At 42.6% G+C, this 21901-nt stretch overlaps 1 long non-coding RNA gene across 5 annotated transcripts in view; it reads right to left on the minus strand.

Moving 5' to 3' along the window:
• The window catches only part of LOC310880132, a 155134-nt gene that overhangs the window by 99922 nt on the left and 33311 nt on the right, over positions 1–21901 (minus strand). The window contains exon 4 of one of the 5 annotated variants that reach the window (XR_014571472.1): positions 4475–5000. The exons of the other annotated variants lie outside the window; for them this stretch is intronic. This is a non-coding gene — a long non-coding RNA (uncharacterized lncRNA). The remainder of the gene's footprint in view (positions 1–4474; positions 5001–21901) is intronic. 5 annotated transcript variants of the gene reach the window in all.

Here is a 21901-nt window from a genome sequence, read left to right on the forward strand (position 1 = left end):
AATTGCACGTGAATCGTCCCTAGCGTACTGCTTTATTCACCGGGGTGAAAGACCTGCCATGAGTCCAGCTATAGCAGGGGGAAAAAGGCCTCCCTTCTTGCAGGCTGCTGGAGATATGCTTTTCTTCAAAGCAACAAACCCGTCTTTTCCCTGCTGAGAACAAAATCCTTCCCTCAGGTTTCACAGAGTAGCAATAAAGATTTTTTCCCCAAGAAAATTACGAAAAAGCTTCAGTGTATACTCTCCTCCCGCTGCTGGCTCTGCCACGTGCAGTTGCACTGCCACTGCAGAGCAGCGAGCGCTTGGGTCGCCCTCGTTCTGTACAGAACCTGCAGGAAGGGCCAAGCGTGTGGGACAGCTGCCTGAAAATCAGAGCTGTGTTTTACATCCCTATCTTTCAGCCTACAAAAGGCTTTATTTTAAAGGCATTGGGACGGAATAGACTGGGCTGACAAACAGACTGCACTCTTTTGGTGCTCCATGTCCACTCACCCAGGATATAAGCCAAATTCTCTTCTTTCCCCACTTAATTCTGAACTTGGCTGTATCACTGGTATTCACGCCCATGGAGACGCCCCGGAACCTACAAGGTGCAGAAGCAAGAAATTGGAATACAAAAAAACACCAGCGGGCACCAAGACACAGAAAGACTGGCCGTCTTTCCAAAGTCACCGAGGAAAATTGTGGCAGAATCACAGATCAAACCCAGACCCCCAGTTTTCAACCTACAATACTAACTGCAAACGTAGTCCTATATACTACTTCTGATCACAACAGAAGTATTTGGAAGTTGTGCTGCAAAGAATAAAAATGAATTCTGCTTCCATTTTTACAAAGCAAGGTAAGTAATTATCCCTACCCACGGATCAAGGTGCAAGCTGAAGTGTTAAGCACTGACACAACTTGTTCAAGGTCAGACAGCAGGTCTGGAGCCGATTTCTTCCATCTACTCTTCGATCAATCCAGAGGCTTTTGAACCCAGCTCATTTGAAATTCAAAGCTCACAGAGTAACATTTAATAATCCCACAAAGCGTGTTGTTTCAGCTGAAAACAAAGGTTTCAAAGGTACTTGCATTTGCTATGAATAAATTCTTAATGTCAAATTTCTTAAATAAATATCATCTTAACTAATATTTTTAGTAAGTGAAAATTAAACCTGACACTCAGCTCAGATACTCTGGTTTCAAATTTCCCCATCGTTAAATTTTTATTTTTTTTTTTAAATATAAAGGAACATTGTGTTTGAAATTGTAAGTGATTTGTGCCCAACATATGATTAACTATCATGGGATTTATTTACTTTGAATTATGTGACAGACGTTTATTATTAGACCAGCAGACTCCCTGGATCATACAGCTGAGATATAAATAAAGGAAAATTTTATCTCATGACACCGGAGTCAGTCTGTGAGCTACAGAAGAAGAAGATACTATATCAAGGGAAATGGGCAGGTCTGTAAGCGAGGGGCTCACTCTGGCTCTACTCCAAATTCTCTGGACAGGCCAGTGCAGGTCCTGAAACTGCACGGCCCCATCACCGCAGCTGCTGAGAAGCAAGGCTTACTGCCCATGACGGAAGACAGGCAGCATTGCTTGTTCATGGCAGCACGGCTCACATTTTTCCCAATCTCCATGTAGGCCAGAGCCTGTATCCGACTGCCCGATGTGGCCGTACCTCCATTTCCTAGCGCAGTGCAAGAGGAGCCCTGCGGCGTCTCAAGGCACGTAATAACAACAACGCTTCTCTGAGGTCCGAGAGGTTTCGGCCGAGGCAGCGCCGCCGCAGCTGCAGCAATTCATGGCATGAAATTCATTCGACTGCCAGAAGTGTGCGTCCAGAGCCCCGGTACCCCTTCACAAGTTTGGGTTCCTTCTCATGCATGCACATAAAAAGCAATACCCAGCCTACTGCATCTGAAACAACCTAAAAAAGAAGAAGGGCCTGGAGGGAGAGATAAAAGATGATATCTAATATTAAAACTGTCGAGGCGGTTGGAGAAAAACGACAAGCTTGAAGGCTTACAGTCCTGTCAGAGGTAAGCCTGAAAGTGCTTCTGTTTTCCAACACTGTGGTTCCGCCCAGTAAAAGACACCACCTTTTCCTGCAAGTCTGCCTAGTATTGCATTCATGGAGGCAGAAGTAAACAGATATTTACTAAGAGAAAGCTGACTTCCTAACTAGTGTCAAGTGCACCAGCACAAACAAAGCAAATCTACTGACACACCTTTGTAGCGATCTATTTGTTCAAGGACTGAAAGAACACTCATTTCCCCAGGGTAGCTCAAACAGGCAAACACGACAAAGCTGAGCTGAGACGTGGCATATTGGAAGAGCAAGTCTCTGATTTCTTTATATGATAAAGTCAACCATTAGAATGTGATGAGGCAGAAGATTATGCACAACTGCACATTAAGCACAAAAAAGGGACTACAGAGGAAATACGTTAAGACTTACTTTCCTCTCCCAAGCACCACGTTATTTCAGAGGATGTTTACGCAGATGCATAGACTCATGCTGCTGTTTGAGCTGGAAGAGACCCTGGTGCTGTCTTCAGCTGCCACTTCTACATTTAGAAATATATTGTCTGCTATTCAGATGATTCAGAACTGACTAATTCTACCATACGAGGGTTATACGCATCGGAACACATTTGTCTAGTCTGCTTCTCTGTCCTTATAGGCAAAGAGAGTTGCGGGATGAGGGCGATACTGCCATTAACAGCGGCTACACACTTTTAACTAACAGTGGCACGAGACCAAGATACAAGGCTGCAATATTTTGTTCTGACATCTTACAATGTCTAATTCATAATCTTTTGGTTTTGTTGTTGTTTTCTATGCCATTTTAGGATCAATCCTACAAATCCCGAACATGATCAGTGCCTGGAGGTTATACTGCTGATCACAAAAGATTTTCAGTATTTTAAAGTACTTGATGTTGGCTTCAGAAACATTTGTTATCAAAGGATTTTTTTTAATCTCTTTCAACACTAGCTTATTTACAGAAGCTAGATTAATTTATACTTAACTCACAGAAACCCAATTTCACTCTTCCGTTTTAAATTAGCTTGCTCCCTGTAAGTCAAAAAAACTCAATTTCCCCATTTCCATTCAAAAAATTGTAAACCCTTTTTTCTCCATAATTAAGCATCAGTTCATATCTTAAGCTATTTAGCAACAATATTTTAATGGCAAATATCGTATTTGATTCTGCTAATCTTTGTGTTTCACATATCACATCAAAGTCCTACCAAGTTGTATTCTCGATTTTCAGATCTCGCAGCTGCTATTTACAACACATAACCCACAAGTTACCTAAAAAAAAAAAGAGCAGTGATTAAGTAACACACATATGGGAAGTACAGAGGAATTTACCCTATAGATCTCTACTTGGCCATCCTCTCCCCTTCTGTCCAAACAACTCTCCTAACTCCAAGTTCACCTCATATTAAACCAGCACAACATCAAAGGAAACAAGAGAGCGAAAAAAATATTTTTCCTATGCATATGCCTGTGACATTTTTGATGGCTTCTGTGAACGAGTGTTCATAACATCGTGAGTCTGAGACGAAATTTCTTTTCAGCTACCTGCAAATGAGGTCAGTTTTTCTTACGTGGTTTCTGACAGGCTAATATTCAGGCTCGGCTTACATGGAAGCCGGGGGTTTGCAGCTCGGCCCCAAGAGCCCCGATTTTTCTGGTTTCCTGCAGCCAGCCCGCAGCAGGGCACGGGGCTGCGCAGGTGAGAGGACAGCGTGCCGGGGGGGCTGCCAGGGGGGCACCCGCACCCCGATGGGCTGCTCCAGCCCTACCCACCAGCAAAACCCAGCACCGCAGGAACAATCTGCCCCTGCTCCGTATGTGCCCCAGATGCTTTAACTGACTTTCAGACGTACCCCTCTGTAGGCAGTGCCGAGGTCTCATCACCAGTTCCAGTGTGCTGCCTCGGCTGGAGATACAAACTTGGTCACAGCCATTCATCTTTTGCCTTTTCTGGCTCTTCCAATACCATCAAATCTTAATTTACTTTTAGTTATTTATTTATTTACATGCAGTAACAGACAGACACGTATACGAACCTCCTGGTTTGTCTACCAGCCAAGAGTTATCACCGCTGTAAACACACACAGCCTGTTTGGTACAATATCCCCTACAAACCTGTTACAGCTCATAAATTCCCATTAGCTGATGCTCTGAAGTTTTGTCAATACAAACTGACAACTCGGCTTTTTTTTTTTTAATTTTTTCCCCAAGAAACCTTACATTTTCCCCTTCCTCCAGATTATCTTTCCTCTCTTCCATCCTAATAGAAACAAAACTCAACTTTGTAAAACACTTGCTGGATGCTGTTTAACTTCACAGATAGTAGCTACGAAGTTATCCCCCGCTATGCTTTTTAATTCTGTACATAGCAACGATATGATTTGTTTCATGCACTATCAAATGAAATTAAATTAGAAATCAAACTCTCACCAGCATTCCCTCAGATTTGTATAGCTCCCATATTAAGCCTTCTTGAATATTACAGCCGAAATTCATTCTGGCAGGTTTTTTCTTCCTATGGGAGCTGTAGCTGCTGTCTAAAGGGTTGCAAAAGGTTTGGGCAAAGACAATGCCACCGGACACAATCTGAGTTTTACCAGCAGGTACACAACACGCCCACAGCACTGTGAAGCACACAGAAATCCTTCTGTCAACACCACTTCTGGGGATGTTTCTGCTGCACAGCGCTGGGTTTGATCAGGCAGCCAGGGCAGCGATTGACGACGTGCAGCTTGGTGCCCTGTGCTGGACGCCCGGCCACGCAGCGCGGTGCTGCGTGGTGGTTGTGGTCACGCCAGCACGGTGCAGCCCCACCACAGGAACGCTTCGCGAGCTGTCTCGTCAGGACTTTTGAGTACAACTGTACCGCTTGCTTGTGGTGAATGGGTTAATTGGAAGTTTTGATGTAGCAGCTTCCAAAACTCTGCTTTGCTGCCAGCAGCGTGAACAGAGGAACCTGCTTAGAAAAGAAAAGAAGCGTTCTAATATAAATGGATGCCCCCTGGCATTATATTTGACCTACCATGACTGTACTGGTCACAAAAATGTACATTACTTTCTGAGCAAAGCTCTAAAGCTACTAAATATGTAAAAATACTACCAGCTCTTCCAGCTCTGATACCTTAGATCATCTGTTGCTTTTCATGCTTGGGACTGTCAGACATAACCTATGCTATAAATTTGGTTTGTAGGGTTAATAAATTATCATTTTTCTATGCCACCCTCTTCCAAACAGTACATGCATTCTGTATGCCAGAGACATAAAAGAAGTCCCTAGGGCAGCAGGAGACCATTTTGATGTCTTTGAGCATTATGGATGGCGCCCAATGGGAGGCTTATTGCAGGCAAGAGAAATAAGACGCCAAGCAGGCAATGACACCCCTGAGATGGCCAGGTCTCAGCTGCTGCAGAAGGTAATGATGATGATGGCAACAATATTGATGCTTGTCAGCTACAGCCTGCAAGCTTGTACAACATAAACATACCAACAGGAAAACAATGTATTGAGCTAAAAAAGCCTATTATTCTTCAAGTGGAGTATGCAAAGTAAGGACAGCCTTTTACTGCCCATTATACAAGAACTTTACCAACCACTTTGCTAGCTTCGTTTGCTTCTGCTTCATCTAAAGGGACATCCCATTAGTTTTTCCTTTTCCTAATTTAGTAAATCTCCTCAATGATATGAGTTTCCAAGACCTGCAATTTTAAGGAATTACAGTCATCTCAGTCTATGGAGGAGGCAGATATAGTCAGCTGGAATTCAGAAAATTGATCAACGTATTTTGAAATTAAGTGCACACAGTTTGTTTTTTTGTTTTTTATTCCTTTTCCAATCAAAAGGCATCCCTCCAGTTGGGAAATAACCACAAGTTCCCACTCTTATTAAAAAATGCTGGGAGCTGGATTTCAGCTAAGCTCTGCCTCACTGATGGAGATGAAGCTATGCCACCTGGGAATATGGACCACGAATCAGAACTCAACTTCTACATTTGTTTTCTATAAATTCTGTTAAATTTCTGTGGCAGAAATCCCAATTTTCTGGCAACCACCAAGTATTCCAGATGCATCAGCCTCCACATACCAGTGAAAGAACGGGGCTTGGATGAACTCAGGAAGAAGCAATTTCTCCCTGTGCACTGCAGCCTCGACAAGGTGTAGAAGGTATGCATATCCCCACGGGCGGCCTTTGGGAGAATGCCAGCTGAGGGATAGCCTAATAAATCTTGAAACTCTACCCATACTGATTGAGCTACCGTGCTCTTGACCTTATGGAAGCAGGATTTAATGCAAAGTCCCCCAAGTCACAGCATTTTCCAGGAGCCCAACACACCAACATGAAGAACCCAGAGCTGAAGACTGATTCTTACAGTTGGGTTGAAGAAGTCTTGCACAGCATTGCCTCACAGCCTACCTGATTCCCACTCCTGGCAGAAATCCTGCATCACTGAGAGCCATCCTGGGCATCCCAGCAATGAACAAGGAGCAATGAACCTCAGGAGGATGCCAGGATCTGCCTGGCACCAGGGTGTGCACGCACTGCGTGCCCCAAAGCCACACATGCGATTCTGTGCTACAGACATCATAGCAGACACCGTGGTTTACGACAACTTCAGAGAAAAACATTCTTTCATAATATTATATCTGGCAGAAGGCATGTTTCTGGTAAACAAACATAATAAAGTTTTAAAATCTCAACAGTTTATAGATCCTAAAAATTTTCCAGCGGGACCCCATATGTTTATTCTTCTTAGCTACATTTTTTTTTTTTTAATCCTCAGCACTCAATCTGTAGACTGTTGCTACCGAAATGCACTGATCTGAGCTAACTGTGCAGTACACACAGGCCACGCTTCCAACACACAGCTCAGATCCCACGTCCTCCCGTCCCCACCCACCGAATGAACCCGCTGCCTCTCCTCCATAATGAGCTTTTGTCACCTGCAGCAGCAACAAGCATCAGAAACAAACACTCAACAAATCGCACCTTCAGAAAGGAGAAAACAAATAAAACAGCTGTTGTATTTTTTTTTTAAAACTTCCCACAATCCCACAAAAAGTATGTTGGTTAATGAATGTCTGTGATAATGGAAAGATGCTAGATTTGTTAGGAAATAGGTATATACTTCCAAAGGATACAATTTATAATTGCTTCAGCTTTGTACTCTACTCTGTTCTCCCAAGCAACCAGCTTTGAAAAATACATATCCTCAAATTGTTCCTTTCTACCAAAAAAACTGTTTCACACTAAATCCGTGATATTTGACACAGCTCCACATTTTGTGATTTTCCTCAATTTACAATTTTCATACGCCATGAAAACAAGAAACTGAGACACTTCCAAATTTAACACGCACACACGTGTGTTTAACTTTATATAATCTCATTCTCCCGTCACTTCCATTTTGTTCTGACTAAAACTATTATCCACTTTCCATTTCAAGAAAATGCTAACTCATTAATGAGGACACAGCTTTCACAATGGAAGACAGCCCCAGGCACCAGCGAAGCAAAGATCCATCTTTCAGGAGGAGGAAATCAGCACACTTCGCAGCCTTCCCCGAATGCTTACAAACACGTCCATCTTCCCGTTGCAGCTGCTGTTAGTTTGCAGTCTTACTGTACCTAATGTCTAAAGTCGGAGGATTCAGTGTTACAATTTCTTCTCGCTACAAGAAAATGCGCTGAGTAAAGTGATGACTATTATCATAACACTGTGAAACCCAATGAGAATACATGCATCTAACATTACTGGAAACTTTTATATTCTTATAAAATATCCTTTCCTCTTTTATGTGACATTGTTTTATACCGAGGCGTAAAGGGAGAGATTGCTCAGTTTTCGGGTTTCTTAAGAGCTTGGCAGGGTTGCTGGCACTGCATTGTTTTGCACATCTCTATCACATATGTGCGTACAGAGGAGACAACGACACTGCCTGCCCGAACAAAAATGAACACATTTAAGCAACCATGAGCTCCAGCTGCAATTCCCCAGGAAAAGCAGCCTGTAGAAGCAGGAATTGTGCGTACGGACAAGCCAGGAACAAGTGAACAAGCCAGGAGCTTGCTCCTCAGGCCCTGCTCACAGGGGACAGCCCTGCAGGACAGCTCAGGGGTGGCCTCGGCTGCACCCACAGCAGCCAGCGGGAGAGGCAGGGCGGGATGCCCGGGGGTACCCGTGAGCATCCTTCCACAGACCGGGTGCTGAAGCAGCTCCATTCCTCTCCGGCAGAAGGTGCAAGTGTTCCTTGTTCCTAGCACGGAAGCCACTAAGCCACGCCGTGCTTCTTAGAAGAATAGGAGGCAGATACCATGAGCAATTAAACACATGCTGCAGAATACACGGATAAATATTACGACCCAGCTATTAGCTTCTAACCATTGTATTATGTCTAAATCTCCCTTAAGAAAGGGAAAATAGTCTTTCATGTTGCAAGAGTACCTGTTTGTACCAGTTCAGCCAAGGAAAGTGTTTTTGCTGCCAGTTATCAAAGCAACCTGCTAGGGAGGGGAGGCTGCGGGCACACCGGAGCGCACACTGCCTTTGGGTGGGAAGTGTTGACTCTTCTCCCTCTTCCTCCTCGCAGTCAGGATTTGCACCCTCAGCTCAGGAAGGTGTTTCTTGTTCCCACAGGAATAATGACAATCGCTGTGCAGTGAGGCAGAGCCGAGAATAACTCAAATAAGTCCAGATGAGGGAGGTCAGAGGTGGAGTGCCCTTCTCCACACCAACGGAGGCTCTGCATGCCCCCGCTGCTGACAGAGGCTTCCTTTGCTGTTCAGAAAGGCTGGAAGTAACAGCCTCAGTAAAACAGGTCAGTGGGCACGAGTGTCAGAGCAGGAAGAAAAAGAAAAGGAGCAAAACGCTTTATTTCACACTAATGCCATGGGCCTAAATTCCCAGGCTGCATGTAGACAGGTGCAGATGTTGATAGGAAGGAAAAAGCATGGGCCAGGAGTCACTTTTTGCAAACTCCAGGAAACTGAATTATTTGTTTGCATCACATTTCATCACACTAATAAAGCCAACTGAGCTACAACATTTTCTACAAGCTGAAGATTTTTGTTACCCTTTCCAAAGAGAAGGGAAGACATCCAAATCCTTCTGGAGTTTTGAGTGCTTCAGTTTAAAGTAATTGCATCAACAAGAGAAACAGAAAGCGTGCCACAAACAAAGCAAATTCTTGATTATTCCAACAATTTTGTTTTGGCTTTAGTGAAATGAATAGTTCAACAATTAGCTATTAGAAGTCTGCAACAGGTTCCAGTTCTCACAATTTGCCTCCAATCTCAGCTTTCATTTGTATTGCCATTTGATTACTGACTGTTATGTCTAAATCTCTCAATAGTTCCATAAACAAGCAAAGCTCTTTAGAAGAAAATAGTATGTTTTCAAAGAGACGCTGAAATAAAAACATGTAAAAAGAAATTCAGGGGTAGAAAAATATCCTATAAAACTAAGCACACGCTTGTTTTATAGCGATTCATTCCAGAATCCATTGCAACAGACAAGACCAAGATCAATATCCCATCAGTGAAGATTGCCTGGGCACTTTGGGAAGGCTGTAACAAGACGCTGCTGCTGACACGCCAGCGCTATCTCAGGCACTGCCTTCCTTCCCCAGAATGTGGCCTAGAAACCCACACCCCTGAAAAAAACACCTCACATCAGTTAATTATTGCTGTTTATTGGCAATCTTACCGTACTTAAAGCACATCATGTGCCCAGAGTAATTCAATATTTAAAAAAAAAAGAGTGGGATATATTCCCTCCTCAAAATAAACTTTTGCACTGTATGTGAACTTCCTCACACCCCTGCCCAGGGATTATGAAGGCCTGGCAGGTCTGCAAGGTGAAGCAGAGGACTGAGCTGGAGACACTGCCGCAGCCAGAGTGAAGGTGCTGTACCGCAGCCCGACCATGGGCCCCTGCATGGCACAGACTCACCTTTGATTCCCACAATACAGGGCTGAGCAGTAGCATAGCACAGTTTTCACAGACTGATCTGTTATTTGCAGACAAGAACGCTGTATCTGGTACAAGTCAAGTCCTCCCAAATCTGGGAATCAATCCTGTTCTGCCTTTCTTTTACCACCTTGCTTGGAGCTGCCAGCTTTCTCCCACCTCCATTTTCTACAGATAAATCAGATGAGCTAAATCAGGCCTTTGCCTCCCAGTTCTGCATGCTATCACCATAATTCCCACTGGAAACCAGGCACGGACCCTAACAAGGAGAAAAACAGATAAGGAAAGATCCCCAAACTGAAAGAACACCGTATTGTAGAAGACCAAAACAAGTGCTTGAAGTTGTACTTCGCATCCCTAGGTGGCTGCTACCTCGGTTTGCAAACAGACAAGATTTTCTTCAAATTACTGAACTGATTTCAGGTGCAGATCCTTCTGGCAGACACATGAGATGCTGCTGTACCAAATCCAGCCTCTCAGATTCAAGAGGAGAAAGACTTTCCACCCTCAACTGTGAGCAGGATGAACATGCCAGCAACTTCCTCGCGGTTGTCTTACTCTGTGCCAAACTGCCTGAAATTGAAAATCTAACTCGCTAGGGCCTTAAGGCAAAGCAGGGAAAGAGGAACAGACAGCAAGGCAAGAACTCACATTACTGAGAAACCCTCAGTCTGCCTTGAACTCTCTCAGCAACACAGTTTCTCTAACTCAAGGACATGCTTGGTGCCCGCTGTTGGACGGCTCTGACGGCTGAGCTTATGATGCCCCAAACCTTGGTGCTCGTGCAAATTGAAGCCACTGGCTCGATAAGCTTCAGTAAGAGCAACGCTGCACGTTTCAAAGCCAGAAGGCAAGTTCAGCGCTGCTGTTGCATTTTCATCTGGTGCTTCAGTCTGTCCTCATTCAATGACTCATGATCAGCATATTTAAAATTCAATTAGGAAGAGATAAAACCGTAGGATAAGTACAGTCAAAGCTGCAGACTTCTATTTGCCTTTTTTTAGCTAGCTGTTCAGTCACTATGCACTCAGACTACTCAAATGGGTTTCAAGTCTGCAGGCCTTTGAAGACTTCAGGTCAAACACAGAACAACTGCAGCAGGCTGAAAGTTTTGGCAGTTTATAATTGTCCGTTGGGGTTTCTCTTATGGATAATTATGAGATTCTCTTTTACAATTCAACTAATTACCACAACTTCCTTCATCCACTAACATCACTGATACTCTGGCCTAAGCCCTGCAAGGGTGTCCTCATGGACATGAGGAAGCAGAGGAAATCAGAAGTGCCCTGCTACCTTCTTCATGCCTCCCAAAGGATCTGTTACACTCCGGTTACTTCTGTTACTGTATTCCCAACCGCTTCAGTTCCAGGCCAAGGCAGCAATCAGGCACGTGCTTCTACTCAAGACTGCATGAATAACCCAACTGACATTAAACAAAACAATTAATCCAATAACTTTGCTTTTATACTTAAATCATGTACCCAGCTCCACTTCATCTCAGTGCAGGGAAACTGAAGTTCAAGTCCTAGATCAAATAGCTTAAAACTCTCAGAGAGTCTGAAATCCAAATCTAGGAGCAAAGAGCAAGTGGAGATTTCTTTACGGTTTCTATGGAAGCAAGTCTCACGTCTATTTGTTAGACTGGCTAACCCTACGACTCTCAGATTTTTCTAGTGGAAGACTTGTTAACATCCATAGATGTTAACAGATGTTAACTTGTCCTGCAGTCTAAGGACAAGCATTATTCTGAGGGGGTTCTTCACGTCCGTGCAACATGACCAAGACAATCCATTAAGTGAAGCAACTATATTAGGAAGATATCTGTAATTTTATTAGCTGTTTTGTGACAGACCATCTGAGGCTAGAAGATTTAAACAGATAGTGTATTTTATTAGACCAGTTGATGGAACTGGAAAAAAAACAGACAAGCTTTCAGACTTACAGGCCACAATGACACCCATCCCCATTATAGCAGCCTAATAAAATATATTACTAGTTACTATAAACCTTGCTTCTCTGTGATTTTAGTCATCGCTTAATCCAACAGCCTTTTTCTTTAAATGACTCATGCTGCCTATTTTCTTCTTTTCTCGTTGATCACAGAAGTTACACATCTCAGCTGTACAAGAGCCCCAGTACACAAGAGGCTTCTGGAGCACATCAGACACTTAAACCGGCATTGTGCTAGCACAGACTGCTCACATTATCACTGCTGCCTCCAGCTGCATTGGCATGAGGACCCTTTGCCTCTGGGGCAGAGTGAATAGCACAAGGCTACTCCTATTCCTGTGACTTCAAACAGCTGAGTCTCAACACCCAGAAAAACATGTAAATATCCTATTGATTTCATGAGAGCCTCACCTGAGTTTCTCTGATTGCAATTCCTCAACTTCTTGTGTGTTCCTTTCCATATGATACTGCCAAGATAATTCACCTTAGCAGCAGTATAATAACGTCTCCTCTGATGGGGGACGTGCATCTTGCTCACATATGTCAAAGGTTTCCTTAAAAATATCTTCTGTGACCTTGATGCAGATTTCATCTGTCATTGTACGCTCAGTTTAGCTCCAGTCTTGCCTTTCTGCAGTCCTGTCCTAAAAAGTCAACTAGATATCTTTTCATTCACTTGCAACATATTGAGTGACCTTGGCAATAGTCTAATCTATCTTGGCAGATTCAAGATAGAGAAAACAAGCAACAGCGACAGACCTGCTGGTTTCTGCTATTGATCAGCGCCTTGAGTGAAAGCTCATTACAAGCAGAAGGGACGTGTCAGGTACAAGTTCTTACAGAGCAGAAGACTGAGACGAAGCAACTCCTAACCAAAGGAAGGGTGGCTGTGTGTTGCTTCTGGTGGGAGAGGAATGGCCACAGAAAGCAAGAAAAGGGCAAGGTAAGAACGAGGAGCAGACAGTACTTCACGTGTGAGGCTGCGCATTAGAAACTCCCAGTTAAGTCAGCTGTTAGTTTACTTAGCTAAAAGAGTAAAGCATCCTTAACTTCAAAATTGTGTATATCAAATTTTACAACGAAATAGGCCAAACTCTTAAAAAAATACTAGTAATATTATTTTTGTTACACATAGAAGCTCATCCACGATACCTAATGACACAACAGTAATTAAATGAACTCTGATTATTTCATTGGCAGTGGAAAGTATGGAAATGCATCAATACGACTATTTGATTAGTGCTGCCTTGCTCTGAAACAGGGATTTCTTGTTGTTTCTTTTCATTTTTTGTGGTTTTTTTTTTGTTTGTTTGTTTTAAAAAAAAGACAGTTACTCCATAGTATTTGCCAAAGCACATCTACTGTGACCCAGTGCACCCTCTCTAGACTCCCCAGAGGGCAAGCTGGCAATCTCTTCAGGCTGTTTGGCACTTACCTTCTTTCCTCTGACTGCCTTTGTGCCCCAGGCCGAACAAAGACACCCCCGTATTTTATGGGGTGAGTGCAGAACATAACTGACCCGCCTGCCACAAAGGTACCCCCAACAAAGCACTGCACAGTCACCGGGAGAGATGGCACTGAAGTTTCACCCACCTCCAAGACATGAGCTGGGCACCACGAGGGGTATTTTCTCCTGTGCTAGAGCTGTTTGGAGCATACAAACCAGGAGCAGTTCCTTAATTCGGGAGGTCACTCAGAGTCTCTCCTCACAGCAGGAAACGATTCAAATGATCAGCACTGCAGTCTGGGCTCTTAACTTGGTTTCAGCTGTGGAGTTAACCCACACCAATGTTTCTCATTGGCACTTTTCTGTTACAGCTTAAGAAAATACAGCCATGATCCCTGCTACTAGAGGGCAGCTTATCCTCCAACCTGTATGAGTCAAACATGTCAAAATTTCACATTTAACTCTATTTTCAGATGTGAAATGGAGATAGATGAAAAGGAAAGTTTCCAACAGCCAGCTGAGAACAAGAGTATATGACACCAAAGGATGTTTGCTGCTTCCAGATTTTACACCAGTCAAAAATATAAGGGGGAGGGAGGAGACCAGATAATGGAGTAATTGAAAACAACCGTGAGTAGGCATGCACAGAGAATGTGCGAGAAGGTGGCAGCACAGGGCAAATCTTACACAGGAAGCCTGATTTCTTTCACATTCTTGAGTTTTAAAAATCTAACCCTAGATCACTTTACTGCATCTGTATGGTCCACTTTGCAGGGTTTGTTAGGTCAAAAGACAGACTTAGTCTTCCTCCCGCCAATCATGTCAAAACAAGCAAAAAAACTCTTGATAAAAATTAGAGCAAGACATCAAAGGGAGGGAAATCACGTAGCAGGACTCTGGGGAGAGATATCTAGCAAGTAAGCGAGCAGTCATGTACTGTGTGTGCAGCTGATCCACCCTGCTAAATGCCAGCTCCACTAAAGGTCACTGCTGTATTGATTCCTCAACACGTTAATGTAGGTGATTCTGTACTGCAGTTCTGTTCATGACAGATCACACAGTCAAACAATTTAACATACTGATAAAGGGAGGGCAGAAAGAACAAAAGGTGCTATTTCTATCCAGACATATTAGCAGTGCGTTAAATGACATCAAACCAGAAACACATTAATATATGGAAAAAAATGCATTATGTATTCACACTGCAGTCAAATAAAGCAAATATCTTCTCTCTACACCATAGGTATGCATTGTATATATTCATGGGCAAGCAGATATCGTCAGCTCTGATATCCCCAGAGGATGGATCAGACGTTTTGTTTTAGTCTTACAAATGACTTTAAAAAAAAAAGCAAAACCACTAACCTAAGTTGTTCATTGCCTTGGCAAGAGATAATAAACGACAGAGAGGAAAAGTCATGGTAAAATAGCCTATAGTATTTCATGGAAACAATTTGCTGTTAATTGCTAATTAGTTAATGATAGCAGGACCTAATGGAGTAGGTGATACAAAAGATTAGGAAATAAACATTTGATTAGTATATGTATTTATATCGAATTAACACGTTTCTCCTTACCAAAATAAAAACAGCCACAAAGACCAGCCAACTAAGGGTTTGTTTTCTATTGATTTTTGCATTTAAACCCACCTCACAGATGCAGCATGACTAAGTGAAAGTAGATGAATGGCTTAGGAAATGATCGGGTGTGCTGGAGGGGTACTTCAATGACTTGCTGGCAATGGCACATTTTCTGGCCTTGACCAGTTTACAGCATTTCATTTCTTTGTTTTCAGGGGTGGGAGAGAAGGGAGGTTTAGAATTTGAAACACTTCAGAGAGCTGCTCTTATTTTAAAAAAAATAAGTCTGGAAACAAATGCTTTATTAAATAAGTTTCAGTAGCCTTAATGACAAAAAAAAAGGCTCTACAGGTTTGTTCATGGCTTTCTGCAGAATTGATTCTTACTTTATGCCCTTCTACTAAAGCATCACTACTACATAACCAATGAAAAATTTAAGAACTCCAAACCCAATAGGATACTGTCTCCAGACCTGTGAGCAGGTACACAGCAATACAGCGTATCTGGAGGAATATGAACATAAAACATTGTTCTCAAGATGCCTATAGACTCAAGCTACATCGGCAGCTGTGCTTGAGGGACCATAGGTAATTGAATTTTCAGCAAAGGGTACATGCCAGCGTTTGGCCTGTCTTGATTTAGCTAATCAGATATTTCCAGAATCAGTGACAGACATAATTTAGTGTCCTTGAAACTGCTTTTGCAGAAACTGAATAGATAACTAACTGAACAGACGAGGAAAAGTCTTGTCAGGAGATACACTCCTTCCTGAAAATAAGTAAGCCAATTCTATTGAGTGTTTCCTTTCTCCCCACCACTACTTCTTTTAAGAAGTTTGAAAATGAGACCAAAAAGTCTGGTTTTCTTTTCTCTTCCTGCAGCTCAAGACAGCAGACCCTTGAGGCATGCACCCAGTCCTCAGTTCCCTTGTCCTACCTCCGTGCTGCGCTGGAGAAGTCGCTCAGCTCCCTGCTCCGTGTCAGGTGTCGCTCTTCCCAATTCACCTCTAAAGCTGCAACTCTTTAAAAAGAGTTTTTTTGTTTGTTTGCTTGTTTTTTTTCTACAGGGGGCAGGCAGATGGGGTTGGAGACTTGATCTTACAATACAACAGATGAGTTGAAGCTTACTGCTTTCCATGGAGAAATTATGGCCAGTCTTCACCAAGACCTCCTATTTGGTCAGACAGCAGATGTTCTAAAAATACTACTTGCAAATAATATCTTCTGTTATTCCAAAATAGTCCTTTGGGCCTTGATACAGCACTACATTAAAACATATCCTTAGCTTACCCCAATGTCACTGAGAAACTTTTCAGAACTTATGTTTCAACAGAAACTGAGAATACGCCGTGCGTATACGTAACAAAACTAGTAGGGAAAATTAATACAGCGTAGGAGGACTGGAAGAAAAGCAATTCTTATGTGCCTGTTGTTAAGAAAAGTTTCAGAAGCTTTGCTTCGAAGGAAAGTATTAATATTTTTCATAAAATATTTATAAATATTTTATATCATTTTAATCAAATAAGCGTATTTTTACAGACAGCTTGGAAATTCTCAATACTGGGTTTAATAGAAAACAGGAACCTCTGCTTTGCAGTACTTTGCATCCTTTTGCATAATTTCATGGAAGTGTTTGTTTTTTTCATCAAATTTTACAGGATGACTTCAAAATGCCTCCCAATGATTATAAAATTATACTAAATTTGACAGAGCTTTTTCACAATGGAGAATGGCAGCAAAAAGGATTCATTTTACTTTTTCATTTGCTTCCGACCTGCCACAGAAACAGGAAAATAAGGCTTAGCCCTGAAGGTCCCAGCTTCTAATTGAGATACTAGGGGAGATCATGTTGTCAGACACCGTTCACGTGGTGGGCCAAAGGCACTTGACATTTCTGGGAGAAATTTCTGGGAGAAAGCTATACCAGGTATTGATTGCTGGGGTAACTTTTACCTGTGTGTTGGGAAATATAATCCTAAGTCATTTGATCAAAAATGTTGTTAGATTACCACAGTGAAAGTATTAAAGTCTCTCAATCTTTTATTCCTGTAGGTTGTATATCCTCTCCAGCAAAAAAGGGTTTATTTCCATGTGGAATCATGTTTTTTTTTTTATCCTAGTAAATAACAGAAAAGGTCAGCTTTCAAATTAAAGCAATACTTTTACTGGGTTACTCCTGTTCAGTGAATGTAGCTGTATTTCTTCAGCACATTAGTATTATTGGATTTCTAAATCACATTTCAGTAGCTTAAAAAATGCAAAACCAATCCAGTGTCAGCAACAATACCAATATTGAACGGAACCATTTAAAATGGGTCAACGCCACAATAATATTTTATTTAGACATAGCACATACAAAAGTAGTATCCTGGATGCTTATTAATCATGCAGTATTAGAAAACTGATACACTTGAAATCACTTCCCATGAAGACTTCCTATTGTTTTATATGAATAAAATTGTCACAGCATCATAAAAAGATAGGCCTAAAGCATCCCACCAGTCCTCACACTGACACAAAGAAGAATTAACTACACTGAAGGCACTCTCAGCATAACCTCTCCTTAAAAAGAAAAAAACAAAACCACCACAACTCCTAAAAAATAAAACCTCTAGAAACAGGGATTCTACGAAATGCTGTGGCCATCTCTTCCAGGATTTAGCTCCCCTTGTACTTAGTTTTTTCTTATTAGCAGATATAAACCTCTTTTTTGCAACATAAGTGTTTGTTATGTACCCTGGGAACAGAGCATAATAAACTTAATTACCATCCTTATGGCCACACGAGTATGCACACAAACATGAGAAACAACGAAGAGCTGATTTTCCATTCTGAATGTACAATGTTTAATATAAGTTGTAAAATACAAAGGACCAGGCTGTGTGATGTTTATTTGCAATATGGACTACTTGAATCTTTCCAGTCTGTAGGAACCCCGGGGATTAATATACATGTAACGCAGCGTGTATTCTCCACCCTGGTCTGTCAAACCACAGGCACCATCTCATTTAGACTCACTTATTACTGTAGTTCTGCCAATTGCCTTACAGTGAATTCCAGAAGAAACACATTAATGCGATACAGCCAACACCTTTGCGGTGATGACACCTTCTCGGATGGGACCTCTCCCTAAACACCAAGTTTAATTTAGAGGGCAAGTGCTCCATAAGGAATTTGGTTTTAATTGTTTCTAGAGGGCACTTACTAATGAACTTTTATCATCACAGCAATATCTACAGTGATCGCTATCAGAGTCCCACACTGCAAAAAAAAAAAGTGATATTCCTTGACTCAGAAAGGGTTGTCTTGTTTACTTACTGAACACATATGGCTTGTGGAAGGTAAATAAAGGTATTCCAGCAAAGGAAACGCAACGAGTGTCATCAAGCTGCCAGTATGTTACGTTTAGTGTTATAAAGAAGATGAGAACAAAGTGATAAGGGGAAAAAAAAACTCACTGAAGAGTCACCTATCAACACTTGAATACTTAACCTGTACGTCAAAGTGGGAATGAAGGCTAAACAAAAAACCCAAAGTCAGTTTCTACCCTGTAGTCAGAACAGCCTGAATACTCAGAGGCACCACAAAGTGGTTACCACGGGCAGGATTTGCACACTCACACCCACAAAACAGGGAAGAAAGCTGACTAAATCTTTGAAAATTGTCAGTAGAGCAGACTGCAAGCAATTCTGAAATGTATGAGAAAGTGTCATTCAGGTCCCCCCCCACGGCTGCAGTAAAGGAGACAAACCCCTGCATATACAGACTCTACTTACCTTTTCATAAGAGCAACCATAAGAAGTGCTTTGTTCTATATTTAAGACCATGATGTGATGAAAGAAAAGATTTTTACTGTCTTCTTTATATGAGAAAAGCACTTCTGTGTTTAAAAGGACTGTTGTCACACTCCGGATATTCCCGAGTACCTAAGAACTGCTTTGACAAGCGTACTGAGAGCTGTTGAAATATCATTAAATTGTAACATAACAGGTTGCTCATAAGCAATAACAAACACAAGTTGCCCTGGTACCCTTGCAAACAAAGAATGACAATGAATGGAAAGCCTACAGTACTGAAAATCTGTATTTTGAAGCTAATAGCAGGCTTCAAAGAGGTAATATGGGAAAAGTGACAAAGGGTTTTTTGTACAAAGAATCAAAAAGTTAAGTTGATCAAATGAATACACCACATTAATATAACACAAGTATTATTTGAATCCTGTGCTCAACCCTGTGGAGTAACAGTTAGTGATTACAGAGGTGCCAAAAAGGACTAAACACCTTTGGGAAGCGTACCTTTCCACGTGCTCTTTCCAAGATGCTTTCTGAAACAGGCTATTCTAGATCCAATAACATCTGGGAAAGAAGGGGTTACGTTAACCAGTACACGAGACTTCAGAGTACTTTTAAGATGCCCTACATATTTCTTCCCTTCTCGTGTTGCCCCAGGCTGTGCAGAGCTGTGCTGGACGTGCCCCCACGCCACCTGCTGTAACCCCAAGCCAGAGCCCCCCGAGCACAGGGACCCCCCCGGACGGCCTCGGGAGGTTCCTTCCAACCTTAACTGTGCCTCCACTCTAAAAAGCTTCATTTGGACAGAAATCCATTTTTGCTTCAGAAAATGGTTCTCTGTGTGGAAAACATCACTTGGCTGTAAGTGACCACGTTGCATCAAAGGTGTAGGTGACAGACAAGTACAGAGAGAGAAAAGGAGGAATATGTGAAGCAAGAGAACAGAAGAGCTTCTAGCAGACCTTTCAAGGCGGTACCCTTTAAATGGCACCTCTGCACATGCACACACACATGGCCAAACACAGGGCTTGTAAATTCAAGTCCCTCTGCCTGGTAGCTTGTGGTGGCAGAGAAGTGATTAAACAGAGCTGCAGCAATATCTCCATCTCGCAGCAATACTAGAGGAACTTAATTTGATACAGTCCTGGTTAATAAACAGAAGACAGATGAGATAATTTATCTCTATTTACTACAGCTTCCATGGGGAAAATAAAAATTTGTCAAATCTGTTTGTCTTTAATATTGCATTGAAGTCTTTAGTAACTACTTTGTGCACTGATCCTAAAGCAGGAGAAAATTCATTCATATTTTGGCTTCTAAGAGCAAGACAAAACGTTTTCTGTTCCTTCTGCTCTGCTGTTCTCATTAAACACAAACAAGGCAGGATGACTTTGGTGGTCTGCACTTATAAGGAACCAGCTGGATGAGCGAAGTCTGCAGACTCATCCTGTGGACGAGTAATCTTGAACCTTTCCCACCAGCAAAATCCAAAGCACAGACTAAATGAGCACACAACGCTCTTTTCAGGTCTGGAACAGAAGTTTATCACGGGTGACATCATCTGTAGCCATACACCACATTTTATAACCCTCTCGGCACTTTGGATACATTAATTCAGAGCAGCCTTTCAAGGGAAGAAAGCTTGCCCAGCATGTTCACAATTTTAACTTTCTCAAACACATTCTGTTAAAAGGAAGCAAAAAAAAAAAAAAACTAAACGTACCCAGTGAGTCCACGTCTGGAGGTGTTGATCCAAGGAGGCAGCATGCAGAGGCACTATTTAGCCCAGTTCCGAACAGCACTTACCCACTTATGTAGCTTCTAAATACGTATGTTTAATTCTGTCAGTCTAAGTGCTTGAAGACAGTGAGATAATTTTGACTCCATGTTATTCATCTTGCTTATGTGTTATATTCCTCCCACTACCCGAAACCCATCTCTGCCATGAAACTACAGGCTTGCTCTGGAGCAAAGGGCTGCTCCTGCTCTGTATGCAGCCAAGCACACTCGCGTCCCGCTATTAGTGGCTGTTAGGCACTACAATAACAAGCTGCAATTTTAAGTGACAAAAGGACTAACTGAAAAAGAAACCTTGATTCAGCTTAGAAAAGTGAGTTAGAGAAAAACACTCAAACGAGAATGACTTTGACCAACATTTCCATATAGACCAGTCAGAGCTGTTCTCAGCTGCTGAGAAAAAGGAGTCTATATCCTATCAAGCTCAATGCAAAATCCCTCCCTCACACTTCACTGGAACACCTGAATGGCACACGGCTCACGTGAAAGGCTTCAGAAAGGTGCGTGACAGCCTCATCGCAGGGCAGTTTTCAGGCTGGGTTTAGCAGCAGGCAGAGACCGAACCGCTCAACTGCGGAGCAGTGACTGAAGAGGTGGCAGCAGCCATTTCCCAGCACGAGGAGCACAGGCAGCATTTCCTCCCCACAGCCCGAGAACAAGCCACCTCACCAGCTGGGACAGGCTTGGGGCTATACTCACGACGCCCCACAGAACCGGCCGGGGATGCCAGAAGCCACGCCAGCCTCTCAAAGTGAGGCGCAGGCATCTCACCCCACGCGGCAGGGAAGGGGTCACCACCCCAAAGGGGCTGAGGCCCAGCACTCCCCAGGACAGCACCCCTTCCCTCAGTGAGCATCGGCTCTGAAGAAACAGCAAACTGGATTAGAGGATCAGAAACAAAACCTGCAGGCGATAGGCACTTCTGCAGCTTGCCTTGTGCAGAGGCGCTCTCCTTGCGCTGACTGATGAGCCCCCGCTGGCTTCCAAGTGGGCGTCATACTGGGCCACTTTATGTGCAGCCAGAAACTGCTGTAATTCAGCACAAATCCATTCTGCGGAGGATTTTGGGAAAAAAAAATGAAATGTTAGCATCCCTCCAAAAAAGGGAAATTATCTCATTGGGCATGACAGAATTATAAAGTATTTGAGCATTACTAACTGTTACACAATGCATCATCTGTATAAAAGCACCAAACCAAGAAAAATGGTGTATGAATTCATCAGAGCGGTTTATTTTTCAGGCCTACCACAAACATCCACAGTCCTCATTTCTGTGGATTCAACTTAACCTTTTGGAACGGCTGTACCTAATAAACTTAAGGAAATACTC

Source organism: Anser anser (assembly GCF_964211835.1).
Source record: "Anser anser genome assembly, chromosome: 12".
In the NCBI taxonomy this organism is placed as follows: Eukaryota; Metazoa; Chordata; class Aves; order Anseriformes; family Anatidae; genus Anser; species Anser anser.